The 21589-nt window shown below is 37.9% G+C and overlaps 1 long non-coding RNA gene across 2 annotated transcripts in view; it reads right to left on the bottom strand.

Moving 5' to 3' along the window:
- LOC110222247 (uncharacterized) overlaps positions 1–20828 on the bottom strand; it is a 124906-nt gene extending 104078 nt beyond the window's left edge. Inside the window, exon 1 of one of the 2 annotated variants that reach the window (XR_013486113.1) lies at positions 20452–20828. This is a non-coding gene — a long non-coding RNA (uncharacterized LOC110222247). The remainder of the gene's footprint in view (positions 1–20451) is intronic. The other variant, XR_013486112.1, reaches the window with a different exon arrangement.
- Between the last annotated feature and the right edge of the window lie 761 nt (positions 20829–21589).

Below are 21589 nucleotides of genomic sequence, written 5' to 3'. Positions count from 1 at the left end.
TGGTGCATTTCAAATATAGGAACCTTAAGATGAGAAGCTCAATCTGAAGATTATACAGCCTTCAAGATGAAGAGAAAAAAAAATTGAAAGCAAGATTTTAAAGTATATTGGTAACCAAAAAAAAGAAAATACCCAAAAAACTACACAAGAAATGTTAAAGATTGTTTTGAATGAATTTTTTTAGTGTTTTCCTTCCATTCCATAGCATCGGAGCTTACTCAGTTCATAACACTTTATATAATAGGGACATATAAATGAGGGTTGAACAAAATCATTTAGATAAGAACTAATCTGATCCTTTGCCTAAAACGCCAATCTTTTTTTTTCCCTCCTTGTTGAAAAGCATTTTTTTTAACTTTCAAAATAGTTTTCAGGTGTATCTGAGGTTCTAAAGTCTACTGAAGCAGAATCAACAAAATCACAAATACTGGGATGGTGAAAGTAATATTTGAAAATCAGCTGAAAGTTGGAATTTCTGAAACTTTTAAGACTAGGTTTTTCATGAGATTCCATTTCTTTTTATAACAACAAATGATTAGAGTTAAAGACTACTCTGGGATGCCTGGTTGTCCACTGAATATGAAACTTCTACCAATATAACAAAACCAAGAAGTTAAGCCAGACCCAGGTGGTAAAATCAGTGAGCCCTGAGAACATGCAGTTTGTAATGTTAGGATAGCAAAAGAAGCCCCATGTTTGCCATACGCTTGTGCTTCCCTCCTGATCATGATCCTCCCAATGAAAGAAGCAGAAAGACATGGTTAGGTCATAAAATACACCATATACATTGGGGAGGGTCGGTTTTAAATTCTTGAATTGTTATCCAAACTCTGGATATACTGAATGTACAAAAATACCTGAAGTTTCGATAAGGTAAACCAGAATTATTAACTTATGGTGTGCTTCTAATCAATACCTTCTTACACAATTGGGTGAAACAGTAGAAAAATCATAAATAAAAATCAAATGCTTTGCTTTGTATGTTAAATTAATACCAGAAATTATGGTATTGATGTGATTAACTGAATAATATGTTTTTTGAATTTAATTTAGCTTTTAAAATTTCATTGGGTCACTTTAACAAATATAATAGACTATTTTAAAAAATAGATAATTTTTGAATAGGTCAATGTAAAGTCTTCTATCAAACTTTCAGAATGTCTTATTCTTTGTCAGTCAAACTAAGAATAGAATACTAATCATTTCTGCCTGCCGAGAATCGTGAAGAGTTGGTAGTTAATGAAAACTACTACCAAAAAGAGCTAAAATCCAGCACTTTCTGCTATCTAATTATCTCAGCATAATTAACTGTTTGCTAGATTTAGTACCCAACTCTTCCACACACACACCCCAACTTTAAATTTATAATTCTTCTGATTACACAAACAAGATGGGCATGTCATTTATGTGAACCAGTAAGACAGGACATAAGACATAATTAGATTTGTTTTGGTTTTATATACATATAGAATCTCTTCATTATGGAAGCTTTTGTATGCAAATTCAAATATCACTTCTCATCAGATAGACATGTCATTCTTATTTCCCTCTAGCTAAAATGCAGCTACTGAGATCTTTCCACACAAAAACAAGGAGGCAACTTTAGCTGAAAATATTTGTACTTGAAAAACAGAATAGATTAATTTGCCCCCCAGTTCACTAACTCTAGTCCATTTGGAAGAAATGGATCCATAGTCACTAGTTATGAATGTCAATCATTTCTGATTATCTTCAAGCCCCAAACTGGAGGTTCAAATTCACCAATCAAGATGTGGGAAAACACTTAGTTTCCACTATTTGAAGGGCCAGGGAGAAATCAATCAATCAGCAAGCATAATGTTATTAAGTACCTACTATGTGCTAGATGCTGTGGGGATGCCAATACAAAGAATGAAACTACTTTCTAGGCGAGATTCCTGTTCTGTTTTCTCCTTGACCACTAATGTAAGTGCCATAGAGAAGACCAATAAATGAGAAAAATGCAAATGTTCATCCTGCTCCTTTGCTGTTTTGACACAGCAATTAGATTTGTGCAGAACAGCAAGATTGTTCCAATTCTATTCTCCCAAACATAAGTCTCAAAAAAAAAAAGGAGGTTACATTTGTGACTGTAGCTTATAGAGCATCCAATCTGGCATTCTGAAAATCCATATGTAAGCCACACTTATATCTTAAACCTGTCAAACAAATAAATGTACAGAAGCAGTAATTTATGTACTTTATAGACTGTTTTGCCCTTTTAGAGCAAAAGCCTAATTTTCAAGTGTTGCTATTTTAACTTCTGGCAGTGCCTGGTAGATAACTGAGGTTCAAAATGTGAATTTTACAAGTAAAATGTGATTCAAAAATTGATTTACCCTGTTCTCACTACATGTGAAACAGAGAAGAGAAATGCTGGGTGTTTGTGATCGTTAGGCAAGGGGGAACATATTGCCAAGTACAGAAGCCACCCAAAACTTTGCGGGTTTTCAGTTTTGAAGTGAACTTGAGCCTTTCCCAGTTCATGTTCTGTTTAGGGCCGGCAAAACATGACTTTCTGATTGAAAGAAAAAAGGCTTAAAAAGGCTTATAAAACAGGCTTGTAGGCTTCTTGTACATCAAATAGCTCTTACACAATGGCATTTAGATGATTTAAGTGTAAATGAATCAAAGACATATGGATCACATTTCCCTTGAAATACGCAGGGGTTTTAAAATGAAGGGAAAACATACTTGCCAAAATCCTTTTTGGGTTTTGCTGCATTGAAAATATTTGGAAATGACTTGAGATGTTTGGAAGAACCCGAAACACTCAGGTTCAGTCACCCCTGGAGAATGTGGCATTGTTCTTTCTCCAGTGATAAGTGGGGTGGGCCAAAACTCCACCAATTATCTGTTTTCAAATTTAAATTAAAACAGCAATGAAACTTACCAACAATCCTCAAACTGACTCGTTTGGTGGGTGCACTGCTAATCCAATGACATGAGTGTATTAGGGAATCTGGACTTGAGATCAGAGATGTCTTTCTATTAGTACAACACCTTTCAACTTCACCTATGTAATTACTGACAAAATTTCTTTTGGTCCTAGAGGTAATAGGTTTATACTTTTGAATCTTGACCTATTAGTAAACATACCATTTGAAATTAATTGAAATGTTTTAAGATCAAGAAGGTGGAAAATCTATATCAGTTTAGATATGTTAGACCATTCCACTGAAGCTATGATGAAGTGACATCATAATAGCTACTGTGGACAATGCATGGGATAAGAATAGTAGGGTGACTCTAAGACTGACAAAAGGGAGACATTGGAAGTAAAATGTAGTAATATGACCCATAATGCATTAAAGAGATAGTTCTATGCAAATTAGGTAAGCAGTCGTAAGATAAAGACAATGAAAGAAAGAGGGGTGTGACAAAGACAAATAAAAGTCTGATACATTGAGAGGCATGTAATAATTGAGCAGTCATAATGAGAAAAAGGGGGCACCAAAAGTAAGGTATCAATAGCATGTGGAGCTATGGGGTGATATTGACGGAAGAAAATTTAGTTGTTGGAATCATTAAAATCATATCTGTGTAAAATTATATCTTGTGTACCAAATAGGAGAAAGGAGATACATAGAATAAAAGAGCAGGAGCTGGGGGAAGTGGAGAGATGCAGGGTTGTTGTAAAATATATATAGTAAAGGGCTGTAACAACTTTAAAATCTCGGCTAGTATGATATACTAGAACTTCTCAAGTAAGCATCGTAGCTGAATGGTGTATACTTTAAAAAAAAAAATGCCAGATTCTGCATAGAGGTCTGTAGTAGTTTATGAGAAAAGAGCTATAAATGTTTAGTAAGTTCCTCTGAAGAAGGTTACCATGACTGGTTACTGTTGTTGACTCCGTGAAAGATGATGATGCTCAGTGGGTCTCTCATCACCTGCATTTATTTTAATAGTCCTCTTTTATAGGCAAGTGCGAAATTATTGCATTACTGAAAGGGATTATTCAGGGAATTTTTTTTTTAAACAGGAGAGATCTAACATGGAAGAGGAATTCAGGGAGGTACGTGATTACTCTGATTTCCTTCATTTCCTACAATTACAGGAATTCACATGTAGGCTGGAGTGGGGCAGAAGTAGGGCATAATGAGGGGAAGATATATACCGTTCTGAGAAGTTCTTGAGATAGACATTCTGGAAAACCTTGAAAAGGACTGATTCATTCCAAATTTTTGTTATCAAGAAGAACCAGGATAACTTGAGAGGATAGAGAGATGGGAATGATGGAAAGCCTGAGTGACCCATGGGACTAGGCACTTACTGAAATAGGCTAGCATCCTGGGCTGAACCTGGATTGGGTCCCCTAAATTCCTCCAGACCTTATTTTGGCCTGGATTTAGGTACCCATTTTGACCTGAAACCCAGTGTTTGAGCTTCCCTTGGAGAATTGGTCAAAAGTCATCATTATCCAGGCTGTTCACAATATCTGCTTAATTTGTCTTTTACATTAGATTTCTCTGCTAAATAAATAGCTCCTAAATCACAGGCCTTGGGACTGGAAGGGCCTTAAGGATCATTTCCTAACAGAGGCAGTTAGATGGCAAAGTGGATAGAACTCTCTTCTACCCTTGGACATTTATTAGCTATGTGGTAAGCTGGGGGAAGTCACATTACTTCTGTTTGCCTCAGTTTCCTCAACTATAAAATGTAGATAATAAAAGAATCTACTTCCCAGGGTTGTTGTGAGAAGCAAATCCGATAATAATTGTAAAGTGTTTAGCACGTTGCCTGGCACACAGTAAGTACCATGCAAATGTTAGCTATCATTATCTTCTCTAATTTTCTTAGCAGATTGAATGTCACTACTTGTCAAAATTGTTCTAATCTAGTGAATTGTCACTTTAGGTTATATAGGAGTCTTTGAATGTGACCACTTCAATGTGACCACATTAAGAGTAAGCAGCAAGTAGTAGATGCTCTTTATTCCAGGTGACTGCAGTAGCTATGCCTTCTTAACCATCTCCTATAGGTCACATAGTCATTTTATGTTCCTGGGATTGGCATAACAAGACATAACATAACATGAGAATAACATAACATTGTGTGAGGGCTGAGAGAATGAATGTGCCCTAGCCTTGATATAGTAGTCAAAACATTGATTACCATTTTTTAAACTCAGTAGTATGATAAAGAGTGGATCATTTTCCAGGATCCCCTGAATGATTAGGGATCAAAGACATAAAATTAGACTTCTGGAGGAATATAGAAAACTTAGTCCCACCCAGCTGCAGCACTGGCATGACTGGATTTGTTGACATTATGTTAGAATTAACCTTCAAACTAGGTGTGATTGGGCATACCTATCATGCCCATAAAAGGAGACTAAGGCTGGTGGACCCTGTGAGCTCTGGAGTTCTGAACTGAGGTGTCCTAAGGTAATGGAGTGCCTACACAAAATCCAGTAGCAAAATAGTTAGCACCTGGGAGTGTGTGGGGGAAGGCGAGATAAGGGCAAGGGGTCACCAGGCTGCCTGAGGAGAGACAAACTGGTTCAAGTTGGAAACTATCAAACCTCTCATGCCAATTAGTAATGGAATCAGGCCAGTAATGACCTCCACACTTCCAGCCTGGGCAAGATAGGAAGACTCAGTCTCAAACAAAACAAAACAAAATAAGCCCAAAACTTTCACGTATCCTAGGGCTTATAACATTACCTGTAGCTAGTAATTTTTTTTTAAAAGAAACAACAAACTATTAAAATCTTCACATAGAATTTAAAACTTAACCTCAAAATTATTAAATAGTTTATACTGGATTTCAATTTATGTAAAAATACTGTAATTTCCATCTTGGTGATTTTTAGTTATGCCCCTCCTAAAATGCTGCATGAAATACTATATGTGTGTAATGGGTCTGGTGGCAGGAGAGGCAGGGGTGAGATCAAACTGGAGATGTGGTTCTTCTCCTTTATCTTGTACTGTTGTAATCCTCAAAGTTTTCAGAGTTGGATTGTAGTCTAAGGGTTCGGCTGTGGGGACCCCTGTGGCTAATGTAGTTAATGGAAGCATTAAGAGGGCTGAGGAGAGCACCTACCCACTAGCAAGTAACTGCTTCACAGTGGTGAATGCTGCCATTAAAAGCACCAAGGAATAACTGTAACCTTGGAAAACAAGAAAATGTCACTTTCCCTGGAGAAAGACAGCTACCTTCTTGCCCCTTGAAAAACTCTCAAACAACTCTCTCAAGTGGTCAGAGCTCTTAAATGAATAAATAAACTGAAGGTCACAATACTAAGGAAAGAGAGAAAGGTGGATTTTGTGATTTTCCCCATTCTTTCCTATCTCTCTGTTTTTTCCCACTTGTCCAAATTTGGGCAACAGGGGTAGGAAAAGGGTGTTTAGTGAGCCCTACCAGATACTTTTCAGCCATCTTTAGCCAGAGAACCAAAAATGAGGGCTAATAAATTATGTGTTCCATTAATTTACTGTTAATCATGATTTCAGCATTCTGATTTGTGATCGCAAGGGCTATCTAAACACCTTCCAGTCTGTAGTATTGAAGCAAATTATTACTTTCCCCTTCTGCCTCTTCAAATATTTCACTGGGGATAGAGACATAGTTGGTAATTGTATTATTTGGTCTACTACTGAAAATTCTCACAAGTTTTAACAGGTAAATGGGTTGGTTTGTGGTTTTTGTTTGCCTCTAGGTAGTAGTTATTTTTTTTTTCATCATCCATGCTTCAATTGTGATTAACACTATGTTCTGCTTAACCAAGACACATTTGCGCCTTTGGCAATAAATGTAACTACTGTCAGTAGACAGGGCTAGGTGGAGTCACCTTAACTTTATAAAGAGACTGGACATGTCTTTTTTTTTTAACGCACCCTCTTTCTTCCAATTTTTTCCCAATTTACCAATGATTTAAGTGTATGAGTTTGGCTGAATATTCATTATTATATTAGAGATCAAATCCCTTTACAGTAATATTGCACAGGACTTCCAAAGCACTAGTTCATTTTTTTTTCAAACAATCCCAAAGATTGGTGCAAGAAAATTTTATTTTAACATTATCTGGTCCATTTCTCTCTTCTTTTTTCTTTCTTTCCGTGTGTCTCTGTCTCTGTCTCTCTGCAAAACAGGGCTCTGATATATACATTTTGTTGTTGTTCTTCAGTCATTTCAGTTCTTTGGGATCTTCTTGGCAAAGATACTAGACTGGTTTGGCATTTCCTTTTCCAGCTCATCTTACAGATGAGGAACTGAGGCAAACAGAGGTTAGTGATTTGCCCAGGGTCACACTGAGGGTAGATTTGAACTTAGGAAGATAAGTCTTCCTGATTTCAAACCCAGCACTCTATCAATTGAACCATCTAGCCCCTTACATATATCTGTCTCCCAGGAAATCAATTAAATTAAATAAACAGCTATTGTCTGCTCTAAAACATCTCCCCAGAACAACTCCTAGCATGCACACTTTATTCCACTAACAGGAAATTCATTTAGGTTAGTAAATGTCCCCTTTAAAATGCAAATACCCTCTAAAGAAATTAAGCAATGTGTTTCACACCTTCATCTGAATTATTTTAATCAGATAATCTGCTAATATTTGGGGCTGTGTTGTACATACAGTTGGCACTTAATAAATCTTTGTTCATGTTGAGAGAACATACTGAGAGGGAAACAAGGAAGGAAAACAAAATTTAGTACTTGGGACAATACCCATATGGAATGATGGACAATGAAAGGATAGTAAAGGATTCCTTGGACTTAGGAAGAAACAGACAGGAAGTCCATGAGGTAGAAAGAGAGTATAAAAAGGTAGGCAAGAAAGTATCCGTTTTGTGCTTTATTCTTACAGTTCTACCAAAAGCCTTGATGATAGCAGCCATATGTATTTCCTGCCATTCATATACTTGTATTCCCACCTTCCACACTGTAATCCAGACAAATTTGGCAACTCTCTGTCCCCCAAATAATCCCATATCATTCAATCTGACTTTTTTTTACTCTAGTTTTCATGCTTGTGTGCTTTCACTTTTCTCTTCTCCATAGAAATGTTTAAAGCTGAGTGCAAAGGCCTGCCCTTACAGGAAACTTTTTCAAATCTTCTACTACCATTACTCTACTACCAAATAGCCTATTGCCCCCTTTCACATAGTATTCCTTATTTTTTCTAACTATCTGGTTCATTTTTCCCCTGGGCCTATGATTTCACTGGCAATAGTCTTTGGGGTCATGATTTGACCCCAACATGAGAGCAAGCAGAGAGCCAAGAAAAAGGTAGCATCCCACCTTCCCCAAGATAGCCACAACAAAACCACACTTGCTCCCCTCACCCCCCAACATTCCCCACTCCACTGCTTCCCTACACTGTGCAACTTTTCATATTCCCTTCTTTTGCACCAGGAATGGAATGATCTGGGCAGTTATAATAAGCACTACCTGGGGACCAATTGAATTACTGTGCATTTATCATTGGAAATGTCAGCCCCTTAATATTCACACACTTAAATCACATAGTCACTATACCAGATGCCTCCCTCCCTGACCCTACCCCCAATTTAGCCTCACCTGTAAGGTAACATGGCAGGCACGGCTTTCAAGTATACACTATGTTCTTATTATATTATCTTTTCCCTCAAACCCATGCCTCCCAAACATCTCTGTATCTGAGGAGGAAACTGTCCTTTACATCCACCCAGCTTCCAACTTTGTGAGATTTTAGCTCCTCACTCTTCTTCATCCCACATATCTAATCAGTTGCCAAATCTTGCCTTTCTCTCTCCATAACATAACATACATCCTCTTACCTCTCTTCTCCAACCATATGACTACCACCTGATTTCAGGTCCTCATTAATGCTTATCTAGACTATTGCAATAGGTTTCTAATTGATTTCCCTGCCTCAAGTATCTCCTCTTTCAAACCCATCCTCCATTAAACTGCCAAAGTGATTTTCTTAAAGGTGTCACTGCACCTACTCAATAAACTCTAGTGACTTCCTTTTGACTCTAGAATCAAATATTATGTCATCTTTATCTCATTCTTTTAAAACTTTTATTTTTGGGTGCTTTATAATGCACATAATTATTAGCACAATGGCACATGTATATAATTTTAGGAATAGGAATTAGATGTATAATTTCATTTGTGTAGTTCATTTGTGAACTACTCTTGAGGAATTTAGTCTATTATGTATGTATGTGTACATGTAAGAATACATATACATACACATACATATGCGTATATATACACATACATGAGTATGTATATATGTGTGTGCATACATGCATACACATACACACATTTTGCTGAGAGGTCTATGGGTTTTGGAGAGCACTTACATGGGATACTCTCAGTGAAGAAATTTTTCCTATAAATGCCGATTATTATCAGCTATTCAATTTATAGTCTCAAAGTGTTGCCTGGCTCACCAAGAGAGATTAAGTGACTTGCCCAGTATCACACAGCCAGTATACGTCAGAGGGGGAACTTAAACTTAAAAGGTCTTTCTGACTCTGAGACCAGGATCCCATGTTATCTCTAGTATACCTATTAAATATTATCATGTTATTAATGTTAATTGTATCAGTCAACAAGCATTTATTAAGCATTTACTATGTGACAGATTCTGTGCCAGGAACTGGGGATATGGTCACTGACTTCAAGGAAATCCCATTCTAATGAGGGAGACAGCATGCAAATAACTATGTACATACATGCAATGTAAATGGAAGGGAAGGAACTATCACAGTGAAAAGGACCAGGAAATGATTCTAAGAGAAGGGACACTTGAGTGTTTAATGAAACCAATGAAGCTGGGAGGTGGCGTTGAGCACTAAGAGCAACCCAGGCATGAGAAGCAGTCAGTGAAAAGCGATCATCAAGAGATGGTGTGTGCCAGCAGCAGCAAGAAGGCTAAAGTCACTGCGTTGTAGAGTATAGGGAGGGGAACTAAGTGTAAGAAGATTGGAAGGGTAGGAAGGGGCCAGATTATCCAAAGCCTTTACATTCTAAACAGGGGGTTTTGTATTTGATCCTGGGAATTGGCTCTTGGGAGCCACAGCAGTTGAGTGGAGGGGGGGAGGGGAAGGTGACATGGTAAAACTTGAATTGTAGGAGGATGACTTTGGCAGCTGAGTAGGGGATGGATTGGAGTGCCTAGAGACTTGAGGTAGGGAGAAAAACCAGAAGGCAATAATCCCCTTGTGAGGTGGCTCTGTGAATGGAGAGAAGAAGGTTTATAGGAGAGATGTTGTAAAGGTAGAAATGACAAGACTTGGGGCAGCTAGGTGGCACAGTGGAGAGAGTACAGGTCTTTGATTCAGGAGGACCTGAGTCCAAATCTGGCCTCAGACACATAACACTTACTGGCTGTGTGACCTGGGCAAGTCATTTAACCCCATTGCCTAGCCAAAAAAAAAAAAAAAAAGAAATGATAAGACTTAGCAAAGATTGGTTATGTAAGGTGAGTGTGAGAAAGAAGTTGAGGATAACCAAAGGGTATGAGCCTGGGTGACTAGAAGGATGGTGTTATCTTAGATAGTAATACAGAATTATGAAAGAGATATGGGTTGTGGGGATGGTGGGGCAGCATATAATATGTTCTGTTTCATATATGTTGAATTTGAGATGCTTTTGGGACAAGATGTTTCATAGGCATTGGGTAATGTAATACTAGAGTTCAGGAATATTGTCCCCCTACTAGAGTGTACACATTCTAAGGTACCATATCTTATCTAGACTTGTATCTCACGCAGTCCTTGGCACAGTACTCTGAAATCATCAGGTGCTTAGTAATGTCATGTTTGAGAATTGTCTTGGAAAAAGGGATGAACAAAATTGTTGCTGATGCCTGTGCCATCTGAGACCCTATATATCAAAGTGTCTTCTTTTTGGTATTGCCACATAAAAGAATATCCAGCTGTGAGAAGATGCTTCTCTGTTTGCTTACTTGTATATATCCTAGGATGGTATCTGTGACCCAAGGCCTAGTAGTAATAGAGTGGATCAGGATTATTCACAACAAATATGGGGTATAAAGCAGACCTTTGGGAGAAAACTTATGAGTGAAAATGAGAAACAAGCCTCTTATCATTGAACAAAGGGATTATATGGTCTTTATCATTCTTTTATCTTTTTTTGTGGTTCTTTCTCTGGGTTGGGCAATGGGGGTTAAGTGACTTCTCCAGGGTCACACAGCTAGTAAGTGTTATGTGTCTGAGGCCACATTTGAACTCAGGTCCTCCTGAATCTAGGGCTGGTGCCCTAATTACTGTGTCACCTAGCTGCCCCCTTTTATCATTCTTTTAGTGCCATACTTGGGGTGTATGGGGTGTTCAGGGGTATATGGGGTGCTCATGAAAATAGAGCACTTCTAGTGTGAGGACTTGTCAAGACCTTTTTAGGGCTGTTCACCTATTACCCAACTCTTAATGGTGGCTCCAAGATGCTGTAGCAAGCTCAGTGGTCACAACCCAGTAAGACCTTCTCAGCCGACAAGCCTAAACCAAGTTGAGAATAATTGATAGGCCTCAAACCCATGGATGAAATGCAGGGGGTGGGGGGAGTGTGTCTATCCCAAGCATGCGAAGACCTCCCCCAACAGAATGGGCACCTGACAACAACTTCTTTCAATAGCTACAAAAGTGGCTCAAGCAGGTCCTGCAGAGTTCTTAGAGCTTGCTCAGACTGTGAAGATGCCAAGGTCATCCACTGCATCTCAGGCCACCACCAGTCATCCTGACTTTTGTCCTGCCACTAGACTTAGATGGTTCTGGAAAAGAGAATGAGGCTGATGGCCTTGTGCAACTCTGCTTAGATGCGATCTAATCCAAGTGCAAGTCATCGCTCCATGATGTCAATGGTCCTCTCTGAAAACTAAGGGATGAACCACAACAACCAGGCAATATATATTTTTTGCCTTTCTTTGGATCCCCCGAACTTGGCACAGAGCATCGCATATAGTGCTTAATAAATGTTTTTTGACTGTCTCATTCATATAGACCATATACTAAGACTATGCATCTTTATATCAGTCCCTTTCTGTGAGAACAAACACAGAGGAACAATTTGAGTTTTTGTTTTATAGGCTATCAAAGGACAAGCAATTTTTATTTGCTTCTCTAGTGAATAGACTGGAAGCAATTTGAGAACAGGGAATGTATTCTCCGATGCTAATTCACAACCCTTCAAATTGTGCAAATTGTGCGATCAATCCACACCTGTTGACTGGCTATGGAAGCCCATTTGTGGTCTCCTTTCAGGAACACTGGAACTCAGAATTTCTATGGTACTTGACCTTCAACTTGTAAGTAGCATGGCCAAATAAGTAAATCTTCCTTGATGTGTTGTTGCTCTCAGGATTTCTGTAGGAATCAGTCAAGGGTCCATTCTGCTAATGCCTTCTCTCTAATTCTTGCAGGCTAACTTCAGAAACAGACAACTGGTAAGGGGTGGCATGTGAAGGTAGTGAGGATATGTTCTACATCTTTGACATAAATTTCTTTTAGGCAGTAATCAATTAATTTAAGCCCTTAAAAATTCCAGTCTCCAAATAATTTATAACTTTCGTATTTGCTTAGAGAAAGGGTTTTTTGGGGGAAAAGTTTATTTTTTGTTTTAGCAGAGACAAATTTGGTGTTAAACATGAACATGCTGAGCCTTTTTGCAACTGATTTTGCACTGTTTAAGTAAGCATGTGCATCAATAAGCAAATTTATAGGAGGCAACTTTGAAGAACTAGGACTTTTCTTTTACTAAAAATTGCCCAGAAAATCAGCACTGTCAACCAATAAGAACCTAAATTGTAAGCAGAAAGCTTGAAACCTGTAATTGCTTAAAGGCTCTATATGATTTAGAAAAAAGAAAGAAAGCTAGTCAAAAAATCTCATCACTTTGTGGCAACATTAATATTGATGGTATAATAGTCTGATTTTTTTTTTAAATTTGAAACAATACTCTGAATGCTTCCCAAAACACACAGGCTCAGTTTGTGGTTACAGACACAAAGGAATGCTTATTCTCTAATGTCATATAACTGAATCCTGGGTATTATTGGAAAATGACTGTGGCATCGATCATATACCTTAACTCCTTGGCACCTCTCACTGATACAACAGAATCCTAGAGAATGAAGTACAAAACCCATCAATGACATACTTAGCCAAAAGGTCATAAAGGATTTAATACCTTCTCCCTCTTCTGCCACCAAAGTTAGGCAGCTTATGTGACCTGAATTTCCCAAAGTTTTTTTTTTACCCTTTTCCTTTGTTATCCTTTTCCATAAATAACACTGGGAGCATTTTGAAGTCCCAGGAAGTCAGAATCCATAATACCCAATAGGAATGTAAAAAATAATCCAGAACTTTGTACCAAAAATCCAGTTTGCTCAAAGTTTACTGTGAGAATAACTCCTAAATGTCTCCTACTTCTGACATCTTGTAGATCGTCTGCCACAAAAATTATAAATACAACCTCGCTGGCTCACCTTATTTCCAGCCCTTTTGTTTAAACATGTTATACTGCTTATCTTTTGACCTTCTAAAGCATTTCCTTTAAAAGAACAAAGCATATACATCCTTCAATGTACACAGAATAAATGTAGTGAATATTGGCCAATTATAATGAGAATACCTTTCATTTTTGTAAGTGATTTATGCTACTTACGGTACAGTGGAAAGAAGGTTGGCTTGGAAGTCAAAAGAATTGGGGTTCAATGTTAGCTATCATACTTATTAGCTGACAGAATTTGGGTAAATCAACTTTACTCAGTCTGTTTTTTCATCAGTAAAAATGACTATATTGGTCTTGGTCAGTCAGTAAACAAAAATTAAGCACCTACTATGTTCTAAGCATTGGGGACATGAAGAAAGGCAATAGACAGTTTCTCTCACAAAGTAACTCACAGTGTAATGGGAGATCCTATGATTTCAAGAGATTATCTTATTGACTTTGTGCATATATACACACATTGTCTCCCCTGACAGATTGCAAGCTCCTTGAGGTCACAGACTATTCATATTTTCTTTTCTCTTTATATCCCCAGTTCCAGGAACATGATAGATAATTAGCAAATCTTATTGACTGATCATTACGATGGTTCTGTGAGGGAGGTAAGTCATGTGCATTTATTGCTATTTTACACAGGGAGAAACTGAGCAAAAGAAGTTCAATGACTTACAAAAAGTTGCAAAATTCTAGAGAGAATCTATACTAGAATCTGAGTATTCTGAGGCCTGAGCCCAGTGTTTTATCCACGATGTCATGTTTTGATCAGTCTGACCAGTACAAACAGTATCATAGGATATTCAATCCTTGGAGCAGTGTTAGCCACTTTTCTGAAGGGATACTCTTGGGTACCTGTATGCCAACAAGTGTTTAACAACTAGCTTTCCAAAAAGCTTTTAAGTTTAATCTGCACTAACACTTTTTCCATCACTTTCCTAAGTCTAGAAAATCAACAAAGCAATTAATCAAACTTTGATTAATATCATATGCCAACATCCAAGGCTCACACTGGAAATTTAACAATAGGGAGCCTGTTAGAAGTGAGCCCTGTCTGCAGGTACCAATGAGTATAACTTTCCCTGAGTCGACAAGAGTAAATCAGCCTCTTCTTTTACTGATATCATCATAAGTTATTCTGAATGAAAATCCTTTGAGTACAAGGACTGTTTCACTATTTTTTTTCACAGCACTTACACATTGCCTTATACATAGTAGGCACTTCACTGATGGAAGTAAAATGATATTTTCTAGGAAAAGAATGTCAGGAAAGTATAGTGCCCTGGAACAGCTATAGATGTTAAGTATCTAGGTCATCCCTTATTTAAGGTGCTAATGCTCTGCTTCTCCTTTCAGAGCCAACTAAAATATATGTGCATATATTTATATACATACATAATACATATATGTATATGTGTGTATGTATATATGTATAAATATGTTTGTACACACACACACATATATATATATCACACCCTGCCTAAAATGTAGTCAGACAGCAGTGTGTCTTTCCAAAACATTATTAGGTATTATTACAGAATGTGAACACCTTTCATTCCTGACAAACAGGAAATGTATGCTGTTCTACTCGTATGTCAATCAGAGTGATAGCATCAATTTTATGGTTTTTAATTCATCCCCACCTCCTGCCGAGCCTTTTGCTCATCCCAAATTATGAATCTTAAGAGGTATGTGATTAAGAAGGGAAAAAATATGCCTGTGATTCTGTGATTTCCCATATGAAAAGACTATCTCCCAATACCTTGGTTTGGAAAGCACATTCTAAATGTGACTAAATGTGAAAATATTCTATTCCCTGCAGGTAGAAAGGGCTACTATTTTTTTAACTTTATTTTCACATTTTCCTAATCACCTTGACGAACAAGTTTAGACACAGTGCCAGATTGGTTGGTGGCCAAACAGAGAAAGGTAGCCTGGAGACATTTTGAATCATGAAGGTACAAATCCATGTCAAGATATAGTTCTCTAGTCAGGTACATTTCCACTTTCAATTTCATTGTCTATTTGATTCACTCATCTTTTGCTGTCTTTTTGATGGATAAAATGACAAATTAAAAAACAATTGTGCATCCTAGAACCAAGGGAGGCAGAAGACTCATCTGAAGACAATTTCTTCCTTTCCACCTCTTTACTCTTTTTCCTGTTTCTTTTCCCTAATAAAATGCAGCATTGTCAGTATGAATCAAGACCGTTAAAAAAAAAATTACCAACATAGTGCTTACTTCGCAATAGGGGGTTCTGAAGCCTGGGGTGCCTGAATCTGTCTTCCCGTGCTCATCTCTTATTTCTGGGGAGGAGCCTTTTCCCTCATGTTGCTGGTTTTTCTTCCCCCTATCTCACTCCACCTGGACTCCATGTGTTGCCACAAACACTTCAAGAATCATGGTCTTATTTAATGTTTAGGGACATGACTTGGTGGTTGCCTTTTGAGAGGTCAGGCCATAATTGATAGTTGGAAAGGAGTGGCATTTTTCACCCTCCAATAGTGGCTGTAAGGCAAATACTTCGTTGCTGGCAGACAATCCTATATTTGCTGATAGCACATGTTGTCATATTTCATGAATCCTTAATATGAACTTTCAGTGCAATGAGGTCCCTATATTTAATTTACCTCTGATCATTTCAATCAAATGGATCACATTTATAGCTCTTCAGTGCTCTAATAAGTGTGCATACAACCCTGAAGTAACCCAGATGGCATCTGCCAGTATTCTTCATTCCATTTTTACCACAGTTCCTCTGTGATTCAGAAGCAAAGTATTCTCATTCTTTTTTTCATGCAAAAGCAAATAAACAAATAAGCAAGACTATTTTTCTCTTTCTGGTGGGGTATGAGCATAAAACACTGTATTATCAAAAGTGACGATTGGTAGGTATGTACAGCCTTAGCTAATCAAGTTGGGGCTGTCTCACCGAGGAGACATGCGCATCAGGCCTGCAACGCTGCCCTCCCTGGAGAACAACAGCTTCTAACAGAGCCTGCAGTGAAGGACTAGCCTAACCCTTTAAAAAGTGTATTTTGAGTGATCTACAAAGTTTTACTGGTCTGCCAAATTTTACTACTGAAGGTCGGTGCTTCTTAAAACCTAGAAGCTAATAAAACTGCCTCCTTTTCCTCCTCCTCCTTATGTCCTGCTCCTTTCCAAATTCCTCTGTCCTTAGCTACCACCAGACTTTGCACTTGAGCCCTGGAGAGCCAATGAGCTAAGGATATGGAAACCAAAGCGTGTATAACAGAACATTTAGATACTTTCATGGTCCGGGCCCTGGACTCCAAGGTATAGTCTGGAGTGGGAAACACTGTCCTGGTGCTCTTCTGATCTCTTTCATTCATTAGGCACTAATCATTTGCTTTCTTTAATTTGTTGTCACCTTTTTAGATTTGTGTCTGTCTTTCCAATTGGAAGCTTCCTAAGGACAGGGATGTAGCCTTCAATTTCCTTCTTTCTTCCATAACACAGGGCCTTGGACATAGTAGGCACTGATTTATTGACTGGCTGTTCTTCTCCCTTACTATCTCAAAAGACAAGTTCTTGCTATAGGGATGCCAAAGAAGAGACTATGCACATTAAGTCATTTTGACTATCATAAATACCCAAATTAACTACAAAGGACCTATGAAAGAAGATGCTACCTGCCCCCAGAGAAAGAACTGGTAAATAGAAGCATGCATAGAATGATTTTACATGTATAATATGACTTTACATATATATGTATTTTATTTATATATGTATGCAATACACACATAAGTGTGTGTGGTGGCATCCATCTCTAGGGTGGGGGGGGAGAAAAAAAGGAAAAATAAAGAAATTTACATGATAATGTTATTATATATCTAAAAGGAATAGCAAGTTATACATAATAGATTTGCAGTTTCATGTACAATCATCTTTTATTATGCTATGTTATGGGAATGCCTGTTTTATTAATAAATTAAAAATAAAATAAATAAAAATATATACTGCATTACAGTGCACTATCTAAAGGTTTCAAACCCCTCCCCAAACCTCTGCTTATTCAGAAGCACATGAAATCCAACTGCATTGATGAAGACACCAAGAACTCGTCTCCCAACTGAACGACTGTCATTTGCTGTTTCCGATTACAGCATCTCTTGGTCTTTCTAGGGATGTCATATCATATATTACCTATGACACTGAGCTCTGATGTCTGAATACGGTGAAATTGGCCTAATGAGGATCAGACTGTTGGGCTGGTGAGAAGTTTGAGGTTCTCTGTACTGTGGCCATTTGATTTCACTTCTATGGGAATTTGTGCTTGAGGAATACAAATGTGCTATATTTTCTGTTGGAGCTCATGAAACTTTTCTCATGAAATTTTCAAATCAACAAATATTTAAGTAGCTGTGTTCTCAGCACTGTTTCAGCCTTGTGGGGGATTCAAGAAAAGCATGAAAGTCATACTTTTAACCCAGGAGGAATAGAGATGGTGTAGAGGAGGTGACACCAGAAACTTGAATGTGTTTTTGGGGAGACAGAATAGAAATTATATGACCTATTTTTAAATGATTTATGACATTGGTGCTCTCCCCTTGTCCACATATTATTATATCATAATTACACAAGGGAGATATCTCTTTGCCCTGAATGTTCTGTTCATGCTTTGCTACTCAAATAATTTATGCAGTAATGGCTATTGAGAAGAATTTTGCTCACTTATTGTATGTATATGGCACTCTGGTGCTCAGTTATTATTAATTAATAATGACTATGAGAGCCAGTGTAAGTAGTGGCTAGAGAGCCACTGTCAGAGTCAGGAAGACTTAGGTTCCGATCACAACTGTGACACAGAATAGCTGTGTGATACTGGGCAAGTGGTTTAACTTTTCAGTGCCTTGGGCCATTTGTGTCAAACTCAAATAGGTAACATCTTTGTGTGCTTCATGTTGACTTAAAAACCACAAATTAGCATTATCTATGCTATATCGTATTTTGTTCATTTTGTTAAAGATTTCCAAATTGCATTTTAATCTAGTTCAGGCCATACTCAGGAGCTTTGCAGGACATGGTCCCCTACAATGAGTTTGATATTTCTAGTCAATTCTCTTACGCTAGAAGTGACAGAGTAATTGTAGAAGGAGTTTTCTCACCCATATCAACAAAATCACAGATCTTGTCCAATAGATAATATACTCTATGCACGTATACCATACATGTACATATATATGGACATATATATGTGAATAGATATACAGATACTTATTATGAATATATGTACATACATGCTTTCCTACTCTACGAGTATCTCTATACATATCACTATAACATAGTAACAGCACAGTATGTGTGTGTATATACATACCTTACTGCTGCTGAATAATCACTGTAACAGTAACAAAATATGCATACACACACCTATATCTCTATGGAGAAGGATATCACATATATATATATACATACACACACACACACTTACATATATCTATAGGTATGTTATAGTGATTACTAGCAGATTATTAAAAGCAGTAGTTATGAAGGTGTCATATCACCTGCAAAGGGCTTCACTGGAGCACACACTGATTATAAATCTCAGATTCTTTTCACCCTAGCCACCCCAAAATGTTTCCATATGACTGAATTTTTATTGGCTCTGAGTAACTATTTTACTCAACAGGGGACAAGGACCAGATGGCACACAGACATGTGCCTGAGACTGGGTGAAGAACATGTTTGTCCTCCATTTCATGTCACTGTCACCACTGAACAGCCTACACATAAGCTAAAACTTAATGCTAAGTTTATTTCCCTCCCTCCCCCATCTCAAGAATCTAATGTATGACTGAAATAGTATAATTGGTTTATAACCAAAAAAAAAAAAACAACACCCCGAAAAGAAAAAAAATATGTAAGCCAAAATGAAAACATCCAAAGGGGAATAGCTAACTAGTACAGTAGAAAGGTCACAGAACTGGGAATTAGAACTCCTGGTTTCTGGTCCCAGTGTGGCTGCTTACTAACTGTAATCCCTTAACCTCAGCTTTCTCAACTATAAGTAGAGGTGATTAGATCCCATTATCTCTAAATTCCTGCCTAACTTCAGAGTTCTATGATCCTGTAAGATTACCTTTGGTAGCTATACACTTGTTCCAATGATACTGCCATTACCCAAAACATTCTGGGAACTGACAGATTGCCTTAAGAGCCCTTTGTTCCTTCTTTGGAATATCATCAATGGTGGCTAGTCCTCATACTTGGAGGTTGGATTTATTTTTTGGGAAACAGTCAAAGGTCATTTGAAACCACGAGTACAGTGGGTGGTCAAGCTAAGTGATGCTTTTTCTGGCCAAAAAAAAATGAGGTGTGGTTATAAAGTAATACGACTGTGTGTGTGTGTGTGTGTGTGTGTGTGTGTGTGTGTGTGTGTGTGTCCCATAAGCTGGCTCTGAAGGCAGTTTCAAAAGAGATGTCCTTAAAATGTTTTGAGCAATGGAAGCATGATTACAGTAAGTCCTGAAGTGGTTAGGTTGAAGGGAAATGTTGTTACAGTATATTTTTTTAAAGTTCCCCTACTGTATAATCATGATCTATCTGAGAATCTCAGAGAATATACTAGATAGAATGAAAGCATGTAGCTTTATAACATATTTCTCCTCATAAGTCTATGATTAGCTTATTGATTAAAATAAAGCACAAACAAAACCAGAGCTCTGCTACAGAGCTTTCACCATTGTACAATCTTTTCACATCCCCTTGCTGTAGGCAATAGCACCAATGAATAGTCCTCGTCATGAAAGAGGAAAACATTCTTTTCATTGCCAGCTCTTCCTAGTAAAGAGAACATGTTTGTAGAAATTACAACTGAAATTTACACGGCTCCCTATCACAGAGACAATTTCAAAGAATCACAGAATTGGAGAATTGGAGGGCACTTCAGCTGCCACTTAATCCAACCAACCCATACATAAAAGGAATCCCCATTGTTACATACCTCACCAATGGTCATCCAACCTGTGCCTGAAGACCTCCAGTGACAGCTAATCCATCACCTTTTGAGGCTCCTGTCCACCTTTGGATAGCTAATTGCGAGAAAGAATTCTTTGTTTGTTGGCCTTTTTTTCCCCCCCGACACTGAATTGAAATTTGCCTTCTTAGTAACTTCCACTTATTCCTCTTGGTTCTTCCCTCTGGGGCCAAATAAGTCTGATCCTTTTTTTCCTGTGAGAGGCCTTCATATTGGTTAGACCTTCTTAGTTCATAACCAAGATAAATGTAGCCCTCTCTAATTGAGAATGATGTTATATTCTACTGAAATCTCCTTGCTATACTGTTTCTATGCTGTTAAGATTCATACCAAGACTGCTCCTCCTCAAACAGGAAAAAGCAAGCATAGGGTTTGAAAACAGCACGCAGACAGTCATTGCTGCCTCAGTTGCTTCAGCTTGGGTTTGTGGATGCAAAGGAAGAGGGTGTTCTCAAAGGCCCATAATAACAGTATTTGCCACGGTGGGAGATAAGCATCTGATGGATCCCATTTTCAAAAGTTTTCTTAGAGGAACCATAATTTGAATCTGCCACCTGTCCCTAATGTTTTATACTCCTTTCAACCATAGGCAGCAATGGAAATAGAATTTTCTTAAGGACAGCAGAATATTTGGGGTGATCCAAGAAAGGAAGAGGAGGATTTGAGCAGGTACAACTTAACTGCTCACTTTTCTACTTCAATTTTTCCATCTCTCTCCTCTCTTCTCATCTTCCCTTTCCTCACTCCACTTGATGCTTGAGCTGATTCAGAAATGTGTGGTGTGTGTTACATTGTTTCCGGGTCATTTCTAAGTATCTAGGTGTTCCTCTAGTCATCCACAGATTCCAGGCTTTTAGCACCAGAAAGTCTGCTTACCAGGCCTTTTTGCTTTGTTTTTCATGAACATTTATAACATTAGGTCACACTTTACCCGAGAAGCTTTATTTTCCATCTGCTCTCCATTTTTACTCTATTATTAGGCTGTGCATCTCCTTTGGGAACAGCACAGTGGATTTTGATTTTGGTATGTGGATCCCTTCTCATGTCCACAATTCTCACTGACGTCAGTGAGGAACATGGGCATAGAAGGAGCACATATTGGCTC

The sequence above is a fragment of the Phascolarctos cinereus genome, unplaced genomic scaffold (genome assembly GCF_003287225.1).
Source record: "Phascolarctos cinereus isolate Bilbo 61053 unplaced genomic scaffold, phaCin_HiC Scaffold_4;HRSCAF=312, whole genome shotgun sequence".
Classification (NCBI taxonomy): Eukaryota; Metazoa; Chordata; class Mammalia; order Diprotodontia; family Phascolarctidae; genus Phascolarctos; species Phascolarctos cinereus.
Note: the sequence above shows the minus strand (reverse complement) of the source record. Positions and strands in the feature narration are given on the sequence as shown.